We start from the raw sequence: 16,741 nt of genomic DNA on the forward strand, positions 1-16,741 counted from the left end.
GCATATTCTTGTCATGTAACTGCATTGTTACTGTTTTGCTCCTGGTGGTGGAACAATCTTTTTCTTCTTGTATACTACAAATTACAACCAGTTCTCGCATTCCCTAATAGCTCAGTCTGTTATTAGGTTGATTCCCAAGCAAAAGGTCACTGATTCAAATCCAGGAGCACCCATGAAAAAGATTTCCCAAGAAAAGAGAAACAGCATCCTCCAGCTCATCGATAGCGGCATCTCGGCCAAGAAAATTGACAAACTACATCATGTGAGTACTTTAACAGTTGGAAGAATACGTCATGAAGTCGGTCCATCAATTCCAAAGCCAAGAGTTTGACATCGAGGCAAAATATCGGAGTCAACAAGTCGGCTCATTACAAGGTCTATCTGTTCTGGTGCGACAAACACGGCAGTGGAGGTGGCTCGTATGCTGCGTAATAGTGAGATCACAGATGTCTATGCAAACACCATGTGATGCTCATTATACAACTCTGTAATGGAGGCCCAAAAAATGGTGAAGCCTTGACTTCTATATCGTCATAAGAAGCGTCGGCTTGAGTGTGTAAAAAAGTACAGTGGACAGTAGAAGATTGGAAATGGGTGATTTGGAGCAATGAGACTAAACTCAATAGACTGGGCTCTCATGGGTGCAAATGGGTCCAGAAGAAACAAGGTAAAAGGAGGCTAACAGATCGTGAAATTGAAGGAAATGTCAAGTTTAGTGGAGAAAACCTGATGATATGTGGCTGTTTCAAAGACAAATGCGTTGAATACTTGACCTGGATCAATAGTGGTCTCAATGCTGAGCTATATGAGTATCCTACAAGACGAGTTACTTCATACACTCGAGTACTCTGGGTATGAAAAGGATGACATAGTGTTTCAGCAGGTCAACGACCTGAAGCATATGTCAAGATTGGTGAAGAAATCATTCAATGTCAATGAAGTAGAGGTGCTGGATTGGCCCCCACAGTCCCCAGACCTCAACCCAATTGAACACTTGTGGGAAGACTTGAAGAAAAAGCTGTATTCTTACCCAAGTGAGTTGACCAGCATGCACCAACATTGGGAACATGTAGAAGAGCAGTGAATTTTGTCCAATTTTGTATGAGATAGCCCATCTGATTGTCTATAAAATTATGGTAGTCTCAAGTTCGAAGCTGTAGTTAATGGATGGCCAACCTGAGGCTCTCCAGCTATTGCAAAACTACAACTCCTAGCATGCCCAGACTGCCTACAGCTAGCAGCCTACAGCAGGGCATGGTGGGAGTTGTAGTTTTACAACAGCTGGAGAGCCGCAGGTTGGCCATGCCTGCTGTAGTTGATGATGAGATCTGGAGCCTGAAAGTCAAAAGTTCAAAACATTCTTACCCTTTTGCTCGTCAGGGTATGCATCATAGTCAATATAATAACATACTTTATATAAGTAGACATTATAAATAATGAGCTGTTTATGTTTTTGTCTTGCTAATGTTGTGGATTATACACGAAAAGGAGAATCCACATAATGTGCAGGAGTAATTCACTTAACTCAAGAGCACATGTAGTAATTCACTGTGACCTTTGCTTAGACATAGATGCTCTTGATAACATTAGATAATAGCTCCATTTTTACTCTCCTTTGTTTTCCTTCTAATAGTACATTAACCTTTAGCTAGCCTAGACAATATGCTAACACCTAATGACAAATGAAGGACAAGTAATCTTAATGGATATAGTTCTGTATATATATATATATATATATATATATATTTGCGTGTACAATAAAATTGCATTAAAACACAGAAACTCCCCAGAGCAAGGTTGCACAGCCTTTATAGGTCTAAGGGCTACATTGTCACACTGGACCAATCCCAAGACCTGGAATAAAATTTAAAGAGTTATGTCTATCTGAAACATATATTGCATATTTAGATTATATGCCATAAATATCTGATAGGTGGTGATTCCATCTTCAGGACTCATACCTAGGGGCCCCCTTCTTCACTGTTTCCACTCCAAAAAGAGTCTCTCACCATTTTATTTTAGGCAAGTTTCTGAAATAGGCATGTATTTGGGTACGGCAATCTTGTAAGCCAAAACCAGCAGTGAATTAAAAAAAGAGAAGGTGCATCTGACCTTTTATACTTTTTCTCCTTTAATGATCCACCTCCTGATTTTGGCTTCCAAAACTGCATCAGGAAACATGAACGTGTGGCTGTATTCTTTGTCTATTCCCATACACTACAAAGAAGATAACCACATGCATGGCCACCTTTTCAACTCATTTACTCCTTATGAGAGTGTCTCACATGGATGAGAAGACCTCCAACGGCCAATATGTGACTTTCAAAGATATCTACATCGTGTACCATTAGTACATAACTGTCCCTGCTCCCGCATTATGCACCATTCCTCTTCTCTCTGACATGGAAAAATCATGTAAGCAGCCACCAGACAAAGACCCACAGTATGGGATCATGAGCCGAATGTGGCACCTGGGCCACAAACTGTGCACCCCTGCCCTAGACATCAGGCAGCATTGGATTGGCTCAACAGAGTACCAGAGAATCCACCAGTGTGCCCAGGCTCTGATATTATAGTGGGCCCTAAGGTCCAGGAGAAAAAAAAAACATTTGGAGGTGTCTTTGGAGACAATAACTTGCCACTAGGGTCTATTTCTTTGAAAAAAAAATCTATTAGTCTATACTGATGATATGTATTTAGGCCCTGAGAATAATTTCCTCTAATGGGCCCAAGGAACCCCTGTCTGACCCTGACAATAAGTCATTATAGGGGTTTTCTGAGATTTGCTTACTGATTACCTATCATCTGAGTAGGTCATGAGTATCTGAATGGTGATTCCCGCACCCCTACCAAAAAGATCAGTATTATAAATGATCAGTTACTGATTTTGCATTGGGCCACAGGGGCTTCATGTTAACCCTCTGACTTTGCACCTCTTATACTATCTTGTTACAGTAGAGAAATTGCCATACAATCTACTTTAGCCACAAAACACAATTGTGTAGCAGAGTTTCAAGCGAGTCTCTTATTGTCACTGTTATCTAAGCAGTACATTTAAACAAGTGGATTTTTAGCTTAGCGCCTCTTGCCGCCGGCATCAACACATCCAGTACATCGGACCGTCCTTGTTACCTAACTATTCATTCAATTATATACAGTACATTTTATGTCGCCCTCCTAAACTAGTCGTTGACCAAAAATAAACCTATATAACATTCACCATGGATTAAAGGGATAATAGGGCATTGCTTGTATTGATTGGTTTTGTAATTATTTCTGAAAGAAGTGCTATAAACCACAGACAATAGCTTTTTCTCTCCACACAGACACAACATTATGCTGACTAGATGTCTGCTGTTCTACGCTTCCTCTTACAAAACAGCTAACGTGTCCAACACTTTACTGCACAGTATTTTGGTTTATATTCTTCTTCTTTTTAGTAAAGAAGTGACCTTGTTACCGTAGGGTTTATCTTTATTATATACAAATTAATATAGAAAATACAAACTAAACTCTGAGCATGAGCACCAGGACCAGAATTGACAACTACAGTATATGTAAGAAAATTTCTTCTCAAGGCACTTGTCCCGTTCACTTTAGCTTCATATAGTGGCCTTTATGACAGAATCGATGTTTGCGATCCTCCATCTTCTTCTGAGAACTATAATGTGGCAGTACAATGGGATACTTGAAATTTATCCAATGTTGAAAGACATGATGGATGGAGCTCTTGGTTCACTAGCAGAAAAGGGTCTAAAGGTGGACATTCTCATTTAATTTAATATACTTTATTGGACATGGGACAAGGAAGTATAGCAAAGCATAGACTCTGTAAAAGTGGACACCCCTGGAATTTAACTAGGAAATCATTTAAATATAAAGAGAATTGATTACACATTTCTTGTGTTGTTGGTACCATATGATGCCTCTGCATGGAGCTCGATTAAGGAAGTAGTCTGTAAGGTCCTGTTCACATCATCTCATGGCCTTATGCTTGGCATAGAGGCCATATTCTCCAGTGTGTGGATGTCACTCTTCCCAGCAGGAAGCAAGTGGATAAAGCCATGTCAAGTGCAGGAGACATCCTAGTATTCACGTTATTCAGTTTCTCTGCTCTTTTATTGAGTCAAGAAGCAAGAACAGAAGACACATTTCAGCATGTTCTTTATAAGTAGTGATGAGCAGCAGGGACTATATTCGAATTTGCGATATTTCACAAATATTTTGTAGAATATTTGTCATATGTTCGCGAACTCGATAATTCCCGATTAGTAATGCAGACAGAATACAGGCATGGGTTACTTTTGCTGCATTTTCCAAGCTGCTAGAAGTTTCCTGAGACTGGAGAAAATGGTTGGCTTGGCAGAACATTAAAAATGGCTTTATATGCAGATAGAGTGCTCCAATATATTCACGATTGCGCTAATCGGCACTAATGATGCGAATATTTTGGCGCAATACGTGAAACTTCACATGTTAGCAGGTCTGCATGTATGTATGAACAGCAGAACCTATCACACTACCTAACACACTGCACTGCAACAGCTACACTATAACAAGATATAACCTACACTGACTATCTCCCACTAACTATCTGTATTATATATATATATATATATAAGCTATCTAACTATCTATCTAATGTAGTGTGGAAAGCACAGAGCACAGCAATGACACTGCTCTCTCTCTCTCTCTCTCTCTCTCTAAGAACTCTCTCTAAGAACTCATAAAACTACAGAAAATGGCTGCTGGGGAGGTTCTTATATAGTAAAGGGGTAGGCAACTTTCCTATTGGTTGCTAGGGATGTTGCTAAGCTCAGACAAAGACAGCCTTCCCATTGGCCCACAAGAAGGAAGGGAGGTTACTGATGAAAAAAAAAAGTAGAATATTCAAAATTATGAATATATATCACTATATTCTAAATATTCGCAAATTCTCAAAGTGCCGATATTCATGATTAATTTTCGCGATTTGAATATTCGCACCCAACACTATTTATAAGCAGTTGTGAGAGGTTCGAAGGCCGGGCTGAAGATTATTCAACGTACTTGCTTCTGGGAGCAATAAACTAGTAGAGAAATTTGATAACGTGAGAGCTGTGATATCTTCTTTACTGGTGTTTATGCTAAGAAAGACTCCAAATGTATGCCAAGCATATCTATAGTGCTGCATTCACCCGATGGAGGACAATATGCATTTTTTTTACAATGGGAGCCTATGAAGAATGCATTCCACTGACTGTTTATATAGTGTTATATGCATTAGCTTTATGTTAGAGGTATCTGTTGGGGTTTTTCTTTGCATATAGGCTAAATGGAGGCAGGAAAAGAACAAAAAAAAGCTCTACTGTATTATTATTTATTATTAAAGCGCCATTCATTCCATAGCGCTGTACATATGAAAAGGGGTATATATACATACATAATACAGACAATTGCACTAAGCATAAACAAGACGAGTTACAGACTGGTTCAGAAGGAAAGAGGGCCTTGCCGATGAGGGCTTACAATCTACATGGTATGGGAGAAGGACACAGTAGGTGAGGGTGAGGTTGGTTATGGTGGTATAATGGTAGCTTGTCTGAAGAGGTGGGTTTTCATATTTTTTTTGGAAGGATTCCACTGTAGGTGAGAGCCTCATATGTTGGGGTAGTGAGATCCAGCGTGTGGGGGATGCACGGGAGAAATCTTGGAGGCGGTTGTGGGAAGAGCTGATAAGAGGAGAGGAGAGAAGGAGGTCTTGTGAGGATCGGAGAGTGCATGTGGGGATGTATCGGGAAAGTAGCTCAGAGATGTAGGGAGGGGAAAGGTTGTGGATGGCCTTGTATGTATTTGTTAGTATTTTGAAGTGAATTTGCTGAGCAATGGGGAGCCAGTGAAGGGATTGGCAGAGGGGAGAGGCAGAGGAGTAACAGGGTGAGAGGTGGATTAGTCGGGCAGCAGAGTTGAGGATAAATTGGAGGGGTGCGAGAGTGCTAGATGGAAGGCCACAGAGGGGGATGTTGCAGTAGTCTAGGCGGGAGATGATGAGGGCATGTACAAGCATTTTTGCAGATTCAAAGTTAAAGAAAGCGCGGATGCGTGAGATGTTTTTGAGTTGGAGGCGGCAGGTGGCGGAAAGGGCTTGGATGTGCGATCGGAAGGAGAGGGCAGAATCCAAGGTCACTCCAAGGCAGTGGACTTGGTTGACCGGGGAGAGTGTGCAGCCATTGATCGTGAATGATAGGTCTGTTGGGGGGGTTGAGTAAGATGGGGGAAAGATGATGAATTCCGTTTTATCAATGTTACGTTTTAGAAAGCAAAGGGAGAAGAAGAATGATATAGAAAATAGACATTGTTGGATTCTGGATAGTAGGGTAGTGATGCCTGGACCAGAGAGGTAGATTTGTGTGTCGTCAGCATAAGAGTGATGCTGACTCTATGAGATGTCCCAGGCCAAAAGTGTAGATAGAGGAGAGCAGGGGTCCTAGGACAGAGCCTTGCGGGGCACTAACAGAGAGAGAATATGATGAGGAGGGGGTGCAAGAGTGGGAGACGCTAAACGTCCAGTCTGTCAGGTATGATGTGATCCAGGAGAGGGCCAGGTCAGTGATGCCAAGAGATGAGAAAGTTTGCAACAGAAGGGAGTGGTCGACAGTGTCGAAGGCAGAGGACAGGTCAAGGTCAAAGGAGGACAGAGTAATGTATGTCTTCATAGACAGTAATGGAACTTTATCACCTTTTGTAGTGTTTTTGTGTGCTGTATTACACCAACTTCGGCATTATATGGAGCTGTAAAACAAGCCTTGTGTATAGGGCTTTCATCTGAAATTTGTAAATTTTGAATTCTATTGTCCTGAACATTCAAGAGACTCATAAGGTGAAACTGTATGTATTCTAGGTACAGGGCATTCAAGTTTTTAATAAGATACATGAATCAAATTATAAAAATGCTCGTGCTACCAGGTTAGAAATATATAAAAAATATACCACTCTGCTTGTTATGAGCTGTAATCCCTTGTTGATTGCAAAAATACCACATTTTGACAACAATTTAGCAGTGTAATTAGTCTTTTTAAAGTGGTGTAATCATGTCAAAGTAAACATTTGCCTGTTTTGATTTCTGATGACATTGAGTGGGATTTTCCTTACATGTCAAAAGTTTGCATCAATTAATTGTTTTCTGTAAACTTAAATAAAACTAATCGAGTGGAGGAGCTGGAGACGTGACATGATTGATGTGTTTAGTACCCAAACCATTTTTACACAGGAGTCAAGAATTAATATGACATTTTTTGGTATGCAATTCAAAATTTTTTGGTATTGCAATTCTTTGTATTTCAAAAACAGCAGTTGTTAATGGATACTAAACAACTACTGTAGGAAAAATGTTTTCAAAGATTTATGGAAATTTTGACCCATTTATCAGTTCATGCATTTTAATTGTAGTGATTCATTCTTGAGAAAAAAAATTGAAGTACACTCAGTGATCTGCTATGGGGGAGCACAAGCCTTCAAAGAGTAGCTGTCACCTTTATTAGTAACTAATTGATTTCCCCACATAATAACAATTCTGCAACATCCTTTGTTATGACTACGTTGTGCTCTTTGTTGTTCCTACTTCAAGTTTATGAATTTCAAAAAAGTCCAACTGGGTGTCACGAGTGGAGGGGTGTCCTGCACAGGCTTACATTGGCAACTCTAATCAGAGAGTAAGGGTACGTTTACATCTCTGGTGAGCATCTCTGTTCATCCATTCGGTGTTGCCGATTTCAACAAACCACCGCCTAATCCCTATTGACTATAATGGGATCCTGCGGTGATCTGGCTGATTTTTGGCATAAATGCCGGGTTTCATCCAAATAACACTGCATGCAGCGTTTTTTGTACGGCCATCATCCAGCATTTATTCCAGATGAGGCTGCCAGAAAATCTCCAATAGAGATGTAAACGCAGCCTAACAGACTGTGCATGAGCAACCACCCAACTGGTAACACCCAATTGAAGCTATTGCAGGTTTTGGTAATTCATTCATAATATTTCATTAGGAATCATAAAGGAATTCCACAACATAGAGTCATAATAATTAGTGATGAGCGGCAGGGTCAATATTCGAATTCGCGATATTTCGCGAATATTTGGGCGAATATTCGCCATATATTTGAGAATTTGCGAATTCATGATCTCTAGGCATTATTTTCTTGATTGCGAAAATTCGCATAAAAATTCGCATAAACTGGTATTAAAAAAAAAAAGAATATTCGCGATTACGAATATATTTTGCAATATTCTAAATATTCGCAAATTCTCGAAGTGCCGATATTCGCAATTAAATTTGCAATTCGAATATTTGTGATCAACACTAATAATAATAGATGCTCAATAATTGATCCCATATGGGGATTGCAAGTAGCCACTAAAACTGACATGTTAGGCGAGGTGACAGGTCCACTTTAACAAATGTGATTCAATTTAGGGACTCCTATCCCACTCATATTACTAGCCCAGACCCAGAAAAGCAAGCATGAAGATTTCTTCAGGAAATCACTAATTACCCAATTACATTAAAACCACCTATTAATGGGTAGGTATCACTTGTATCACCCAGTATCTCTAACCTGTTGATGCTTGGGCTCCATAAGACCTCTGAAGGTGTCCTGTGGTACCTGACATCTAGATGTTAGCAGCAAGTTCCATAATATGCAAGATGGGACCTACAAGGGTTGGACTTGTATTTTTTTTTTATCACATCCCATAATTAGTTGATTAGATTGAGATGTTGGAATTTGGAAACCAAGTCAACAATTTGATCTCTTTGTCATTTTCTTCAAACCATTCCTGAACAATCTTTGCAGTGTAGCTGTGCAAATTATCCTGTTGGAAGAGGCCACTATCATTAGGGGATACAGCTTCCATAAAGCGGTGTATCTGCAAAAGTGTTAAGGTACATGTCAATATAACATCCACACGAATTTTAGGACCCAAGGCTTCCCAGAATAACATTGCCCAGGGCATCACACTGCCTCCACCAGCTTGCCTTATTCCCACAGTGCATCTTAGTGCCTTCTCTTCCCCAGGCAAACGTCATACATGTACCCAGACATCCACATGATGTGACTGAAAAGATGATTCATTGAACTCATTGGCCCATAGTCCATTTTTGTCTATTTCTGGTGCTTATGCCATAGAAAGGGACCCCAGTTATTTACCCTTCACAATTTATCACTTAGATCCTTACACTTGACCATTTCTCCTGCCACCAACACATTGCATTCAAGAACATTTATTCCATCCCTTGAGAGGTGCCATTGTAACAAGATAATCAGTGGTTTTAGCATTTTGTCTAATGGGTGTATATGTGGCAGTTTTCTAGCATAAAGGTGGATTTACACAGCACAATAGTGGGGCAGATTATCATGATGAACCTTACTACAATTGCTCGCTTCCGATACTGAACAAGTAAAATGCTTGTTCTTCTGGTGAAATGATCTTTCCTGCAGCCCAGTATATCATCATTCCTGGGTAGATGATCATGCTGTGTAATTAGCAGTCTTCTGCCCCTATTCATTTTTTATTCATATTTGTCAAGCCCCTGGCAATTCTTATGACACCTTCAACAATTTTGTAAGGCATCATATGCTCAGAAAAGCCATGTGAATGAAGCACAAGAAGTCTTTTAAAGGGTTGTTCCAAGACTTAAACGTAGTCCCTGTCAACACGACTGAAGATGTGTCTGATCAGGGACGATCTGACCACTGGGATACCTACCATTCACGCCTGTTATGTATGGAATTATTCTATGACCCTGCATGAATGGAGCGCTGGTCAAGCCTGTACACTGCTGCAATATTCATCTCTATAGGACTGCCGGAGATAGCCGAGAGCTGTACTCTGTCTCTAGCAGTCTGAGCTGGTATTAGGATCATGTTTTCTACTGGATGCATTCATTATTCTCATTATCTATTAGCACATCAATTCTGTATGTTGGCATTCTTGTTCTATTTTGGGTCTATAACATATCATTGCAAGCCTGTTTTCCTTGTTGTGTGAAAATGAATTTTAGCGATGGCTTGTCATACGATTGTTATTATAGGAAGATAAATGGAACTGAACAATTTAATCTAGTGAGTATGCTAATTAACTGCTCAATAATTTATAAGAAACCATCTGCGTGTATCACAGGATTGCACCAAAATTAACTCACTTTTTCTAACAATGTGATAATTAATATACTGTAATGCCCTTTTTTTTTTTTAAAGCTTTCTGAAATTACCAAGAAATTATGGCATGTGTGATCCATGATTATGTGCCCATTATGTCTACAACTATTTTGCCAAGTGGGAACATTTACTATAGCTTTGCACTTTTTTTTTTGTATGGTTAGCAAACTGTAATATAACCAGATGAGGGAATTTCCTAAAACTTGTTCCGGTCTTAATCGGACAAGAAGTTCATTTCAGGTTCAGATTGAGTCTACCCAAATCAAAAATGCTTTAAATGTCTGGAAAAGTTTCTCTCTGGAAAAATTCTATTTAGATAGATTGAACAAAATTCGTATTTTACTGAATCATTTGTTTTTTTACATTTGGGTTGAATTTTGATCCTAACAAATATCTCTACAGCAGAAATTAGGGAAATACATTACTCTGTCAAATAAAAATATATATACATTTATTGATTGCCCTCCCCCAAAAAAAAAAAAAAAAGCTTAAAGGGAATATCTACTCGACCAGAGATGCTTAACTTGCGGCCCTCCAGCTGTTGTAAAACTACAACTCCCACCATGCCCTGCTGTAGGCTGTCTGGGCATGCTGGGAGTTGTAGTTTTGCAACATCTGGAGGGCCGCAGGTTGGGCAAGCCTGTACTAGACTAAATACTAAATATTTTACTAGGAAATGCCATTACTTTTGGATTATGTATGGGGGTCTAACGGACTACACAGTGACCCTCCTGACCACTCACTTTGCAAGGAACTATCACACAGGCTACTTCATTTGAATGGTTACAGGTCTCCTCACAGAAAATGGTAGGGTTGTGCCAATTGATTTGCATAAGAAAGGCGAGAGTAACCAAACTTATCAAAGTGGCTCATGGTCGGTGATAAATTTGGTTCATATTTAGATACTTTTGTATACCTTTATACCAGCATTGGTTGGCTTACTTTGTGACAAAAGTGTATACATTTTATGATAAGGTCTAGATCCAGAGGATACTATTTTGCCATGTGGAGAGAGCCTAGTAGGCATGAAGAGCCATGCAGTGCTCCTCTAGGAAAAAAATAAATATATAAGCCTCTAATTCCACCACATGTAAGGTAGCTATCTTATAAGACAGTGTTCACTTTCAATTAGTTAAGCCAGAACTTTTTGCTATTACTATTTGACATGATCTGAGTGTATTTGCCTCATTGGTTTACACTATTATTGGACTTTATTTTTGAGCTGCTATTTGGTCACTGTATGTTGGTATGATGTGAGCTCTGAATGCTGAAAGGGCTTTCTATCACTTGAATGGGATGGATCCTAAACAACTCTGTGTTGCATAGGCAAGTCTCTACAGCAGATCCGACAAGGACAATAGATGTGACCATGATACCCCAGCTGTTTTGTATAGGTCATTAAAATGTATTGTCAATTGCTTGCTTATTGCTAACGGCAGTGCAGTTATAGCTGACCCCCACAACCGATGGCGCAGGCTCAACTTTTGAGCATGCATCATCACAGCACTTACATGTACATAGCAAAGCAGAGAGTGTTTAAAAAATGTATATAGAGTATATACATTCAGATATTCTTGAAGTTTTGAGGGGGACCCAGTCCCTCATTGCCCTGTTGCCCTGTTAGAAATAGGCTATTACTAATATGGCAATGAGATAAAGGGATTGGGTGTGTGGGAGTGCATTTCTATGAGGGGGGTGTTGAGGTTTTTGGGGGTGGGGAGTTATATGGCTTGCACCAATAATAAGCTAGTGCTTTTAGTACAAGCCACCCCCCCCCCCATATTCCTACCCTCCACATTGCAGTGCTGTGAGTGAATGAGTACACTAACAGTCACTTATACCATGTGCTGACTGCAGCTGTGAGAGTAGGACATTTTGGATACATTCTCTCCAGGGTCCAGCCTCCAGGCTCTTCACAACATCAGACACTTGGACTTGATCAATAATACGTTGCGAAAGGCTGTACTGAGGATGGAAGGGACCTCTCACAGTGCTCTTAATACTCCTGTAATGACACTGGACTGAAACACATCACATCAGTAAAACCAGAGGTAGAATCCAAGGCGGAGGTCAGATGGTGCCTAAAATTCAGCTTAGCAATAGGCGGCGCAAGCAGCACAGTAGCTCCCTACTTATTGGACAAATCTACTTGACTGTCCTGACAGACAGGAGTCAACGCCATTAGGAATCCACCAAAGGGGAGGAATGAGGAGGAGAACTAAAGACAGGGGCCGGCATTTATCATCTAGTGTTACTGGTTGCCTGCAGCGTGTATTCAGGTTGGAAGGGGGGGTCATTTAGTCTGGTTGGGTACTCCTAAACATTGTGGGCCCCATAGCGACTGTGTGGTCCTCGTCTATCGAAGGTTTGCACATTGCTTCTTGCCACATTCTGGCCATGTCTTGACTACCTGTTGACCGCCACATATGGTACTACATCATTTACTAAAACATCATTAGGTTTTCACCAAGCAGAATCTGTATTCTTTTCATGTGTTTATGACAAAAAGCTTAAGAATATCATCATTAGGAGTAAAGGCAATTACTTTTATCTATAGCACACTAATACAGATTACCAAAATACCCTTTGGATTAGTGGGATTTTTAATGACCAAATAGACTTGTTCATTGACTAATAGGTTAACAGAGTTGTTTGAACAGGTACTAATTGAATTCCGACAACACCTTGAGGCTATACGGATCTGACTATATTATAAGCTACTCAAATTGAATTTGATTTTGCAATGTATGTTATAGATTTCTCCCTGGTATCTATAATTAGTGCTTTTCTGCTCATTGCTGTGCTGTTTGAGCTGCTTACCCTGAGTTTATTAGCAAAAATACAGATTTGCAAGAAATAAAAAAATTAAAAACTGTATTATGATAACAGTAAAATAATTTATTCTACTCCATTCCAAACTACCTTCTTCACAGTCTCTTTTAAAGGGGTTTTCCGAGACTTTATGATTGATGACCTATCCTCTAGATAGGTCATCAGTATCTGATCGGTGGGGGTCCGACACTCGGAACCCCCACTAATCAGCTGTTTGAGAAGGGGCTGGCTCAACTTGCCCTCAGTTTAGTTTACGCCATGTGATGTCATGTTCATCAGTCCCATGGCCTAGACTCCGTTTAGCTTCTTTGAAGTGAATGGGGCTGAGCTGTGATAACAAGCACAGCAGCTATCAAATAGATGGAACTGTGGTTGATAAGCAGAGAGAAGGTTGCGGTGCTATTGACAATTGGCGGAGGAGAGGTCATCGGTAGTAAATCTCTGAAAAACCCTTTTAACATGGTCAATGACAGCTGTGCACAAAACATTTTTGTGAATATGTAAAAAAATCCCACTAATAAATCTGGAGTGAAACCAATTAACATAACTAACCATGTCCATGTTCCAATCCACTTGTCACAACTGGAGTGAGTAGTGTAAAACGGCAAATAAAATAAAGTGGCCTAAATGGGAGGAAATGCTCAAAAACCCCAAACACTGTAGCGTGTTTATAACCGGGGGAGCAATTCCTCCGCATGTGATCCCTTGCTAGCGGCAATCCCCAGCAAAAATGCATACAATGGAGGATGTTGGCAGCGGACCACATGCACCACAATGACATCCTACACAAGATGGAATAGTGTGTGGATGAAGATATACAAATACATAAGTCACTAGAAAAGGGCTCAGTTGTGTTCCTGATAGGAATACAATGGCTAAAGTCTCAGTTTTTAACATCAGCCTGAGGGATTGGCCAGTGTTATCAGTTTCATATCATTGTGGTGCACTTTTTCCAGTGATTTATAAAACGGCAAATAGTTGCAAAACTTTTGCGCAAGTGAGCCCAGAGAGTCACATTGCCTCTATTTTGTGACTTATTGAAATAGAATTCTGGAGCACATGGCATGATAAATACTAATAAATTCATTTTAGGCAAATATTTAATAGAAAATGGCAGAAGCTCCATAGTTTGTGCATGTTTGTCACGTGGCTCAGACCTAGTTCACATGTCAATGTTTGGTCAGTGATTTCCAGCACTGATTGTGAGCCAAAACGAGGAGTAGAGCCTACAAAGAGAAAATGTGTAATGAAAATATGCTCCTGTTCTGAGTTTTTGACCCACACTGAGTTTTGGCTCACAATTACTGATGGAAATCACTGACTTGGGCTCCATTCACACGTCTGCAAATGGGTCCGCATTCGTTCCGCAATTTTGCGCAACGGGTGCGGACCCATTAATTTTCTATGGGGACAGAATGGATGCGGACAGCACACAGTGTGCTGTCAGCATCCGCATTTGCGAAGCGCGGGCCCGATCTTCAGGTCCGCAGCTCCGCAGCTCCGCAAAAGATAGAACATGTCCTATTCTTGTCCGCAGCTTGCGGACAAGAATAGGCATTTCTATAGGGGTGCCGGGCTGGTGTGTTGTGGATCCGCAATTTGCGGGTCCGCAACACACCACGGACGTGTGAATGGAGCCTAATAGCAATCAAAACTTTGGAGTGCAAACTAGGCCTAATGGTGATTTCATACATGCCATTTTAATAATGGTTTTAAAGCAGTTTTTGAAACCAAACCATAAAACAAGAGAGAAATATAATCGTACCCAATCTTACTTGAAAGTACCACATGGGAAGGTTCAATTAAACTTAGGCTATTTTCACATCTGAAGCCGGGTGTTCTGGTCGGCAGTTCCTGCAGAGAATGCCGGGAATCGGCCGGACAAAAACTGCTGCATGCAACGTTTTTGGTCTGGCCTATTCTTGCCATATTTGCTGGTTAGTGGCCTTATTTTTGCCAGACCCCATCATAGTAAGTGGGGTCCGGAGGGCAGTCGCTTGATCCAGGAAACTCTGGCAGGCTGCTGCCTACCAGAACAGCCCGTTGGAGGCTATGCCGCAGATGTGAAACTAGCCTTAGAAAGCTCATGTAAAATATTCTATACAAAAATCTGGCACCAGATTAGATTAGTCATATGTTGTAGAGAGGTATGAGCATGGTAAATGCTTGCACCAAATTATATTCACCTATTTTTGTGAATTTGACACATATTTAGGCATCTTTCACATGCCTATGTCCGTGATGACAAGATGGTCAATGGTTCATCTAAGAGGAATTTGTGCTTGGTCCAGGTGTCTGTTTTTTTCCCTCCATGTGTCATTTGTATTCCACATACACTGCTAGTGTGAAAATGTATTTCCAGACCATCATTTCCTAGCAAAGATCCATGAAAACCACAGACCAAACTTGTTGTGTCTGTGGTTTTTATATTGTGCATGAGGGATCAATAAAAATTGGGCACACTTCAGTGGTGTCACCATAGATCCATGGTCCATGGAAAACCACACACATTAAATGCACACATCAATATATACATGAGTATATGATGTTTGAAAGAGGCCTTACAATTGTGGATCCAATCAGAACAACATGAGTTAAATGAACTCTTCCACTGCCATCTATCATGGATCTTAATATTAACAATTTAACCACTCTAGACCAACAGGGAACCTTACATTAATCTCTTTACTGTTCTAGACCACTAGGGTTGCTGACATTAAAATGGATCTATCAGCCCTTTTGACCATGCTAAACTACTGACAGCAATAGATAGGGGCTGTAAAGAGCAGCACAAACATAGCATGTTGAGCATTTCTCATCAGGAGTAGGAATATAAAGTTTTATTTTGTCAGACGTTGCCCAGAAAATGCCTATGGTAGGGGCTTCACTGTAAAATGCTGTCTGCTCTCTGCATTGAGCAGCTTCATAGCTCCTTACCTATGCTCTGAGTGACAACTGTAGCATCCAACTCGAAGACTGCTACAGCTGTCTTTTGCAGCAGAGGGGAGATGTTGTGAAGCAGCTCAATGCAGAGAGCATGTCATCCCTTAAAGAGGTTCTCTCATAAAAGCTGGAATCGCACATTTAATTTTTATGGATCTTTTTTGAGTTATAAGAGGGAAAAACATAAAAAATAATCAATGTTTTTACTTACCTTATATTAATCAAAAACTCATAAAAATGATTGTGTGCTTGCAGCCAAAGACAATCACCTCCTTGTAGGACCATCTTGTCTATGTATTACATGGATGGTCATTGGTGGACACTATGGGAAAAAATGTCTGGCCACACAAACATTCTCCAAGGATAATAAATGATAACCAAGGGTTACAGAAGCAAGTTACTCAGCAATCAGCTAAGCGTGGCATCAGCTTCCATTGAGAAAAAGGGTTGTCCCATCAAGGTAGCCTTTTATGATTATTAGTCTGGAATCGCCTACACTTTCTGATGCAATTTTGGAGCCAAAACCATTAGTGGTTTCAAAAAGAATGGGAACTATAATGGAGAGAGTTACAGGAGCTAGTTCTGGATTTGGCTCAAAAACTGCAGTTAGAACTACAATACATCAAAAACTGCATTGTGACTAAAATTTTATGAATTGATACTAAGCTAATTGAATGTGACCCAAATTCTGTCAAAATTTGAAATGGATCAGAATGTAAATTTTTGGTTGATTCGATTCGGGAGACGTTTGGAGAGAGAAATAGAAA

This window comes from Bufo bufo, chromosome 3, assembly GCF_905171765.1.
Source record: "Bufo bufo chromosome 3, aBufBuf1.1, whole genome shotgun sequence".
Taxonomy (NCBI): Eukaryota; Metazoa; Chordata; class Amphibia; order Anura; family Bufonidae; genus Bufo; species Bufo bufo.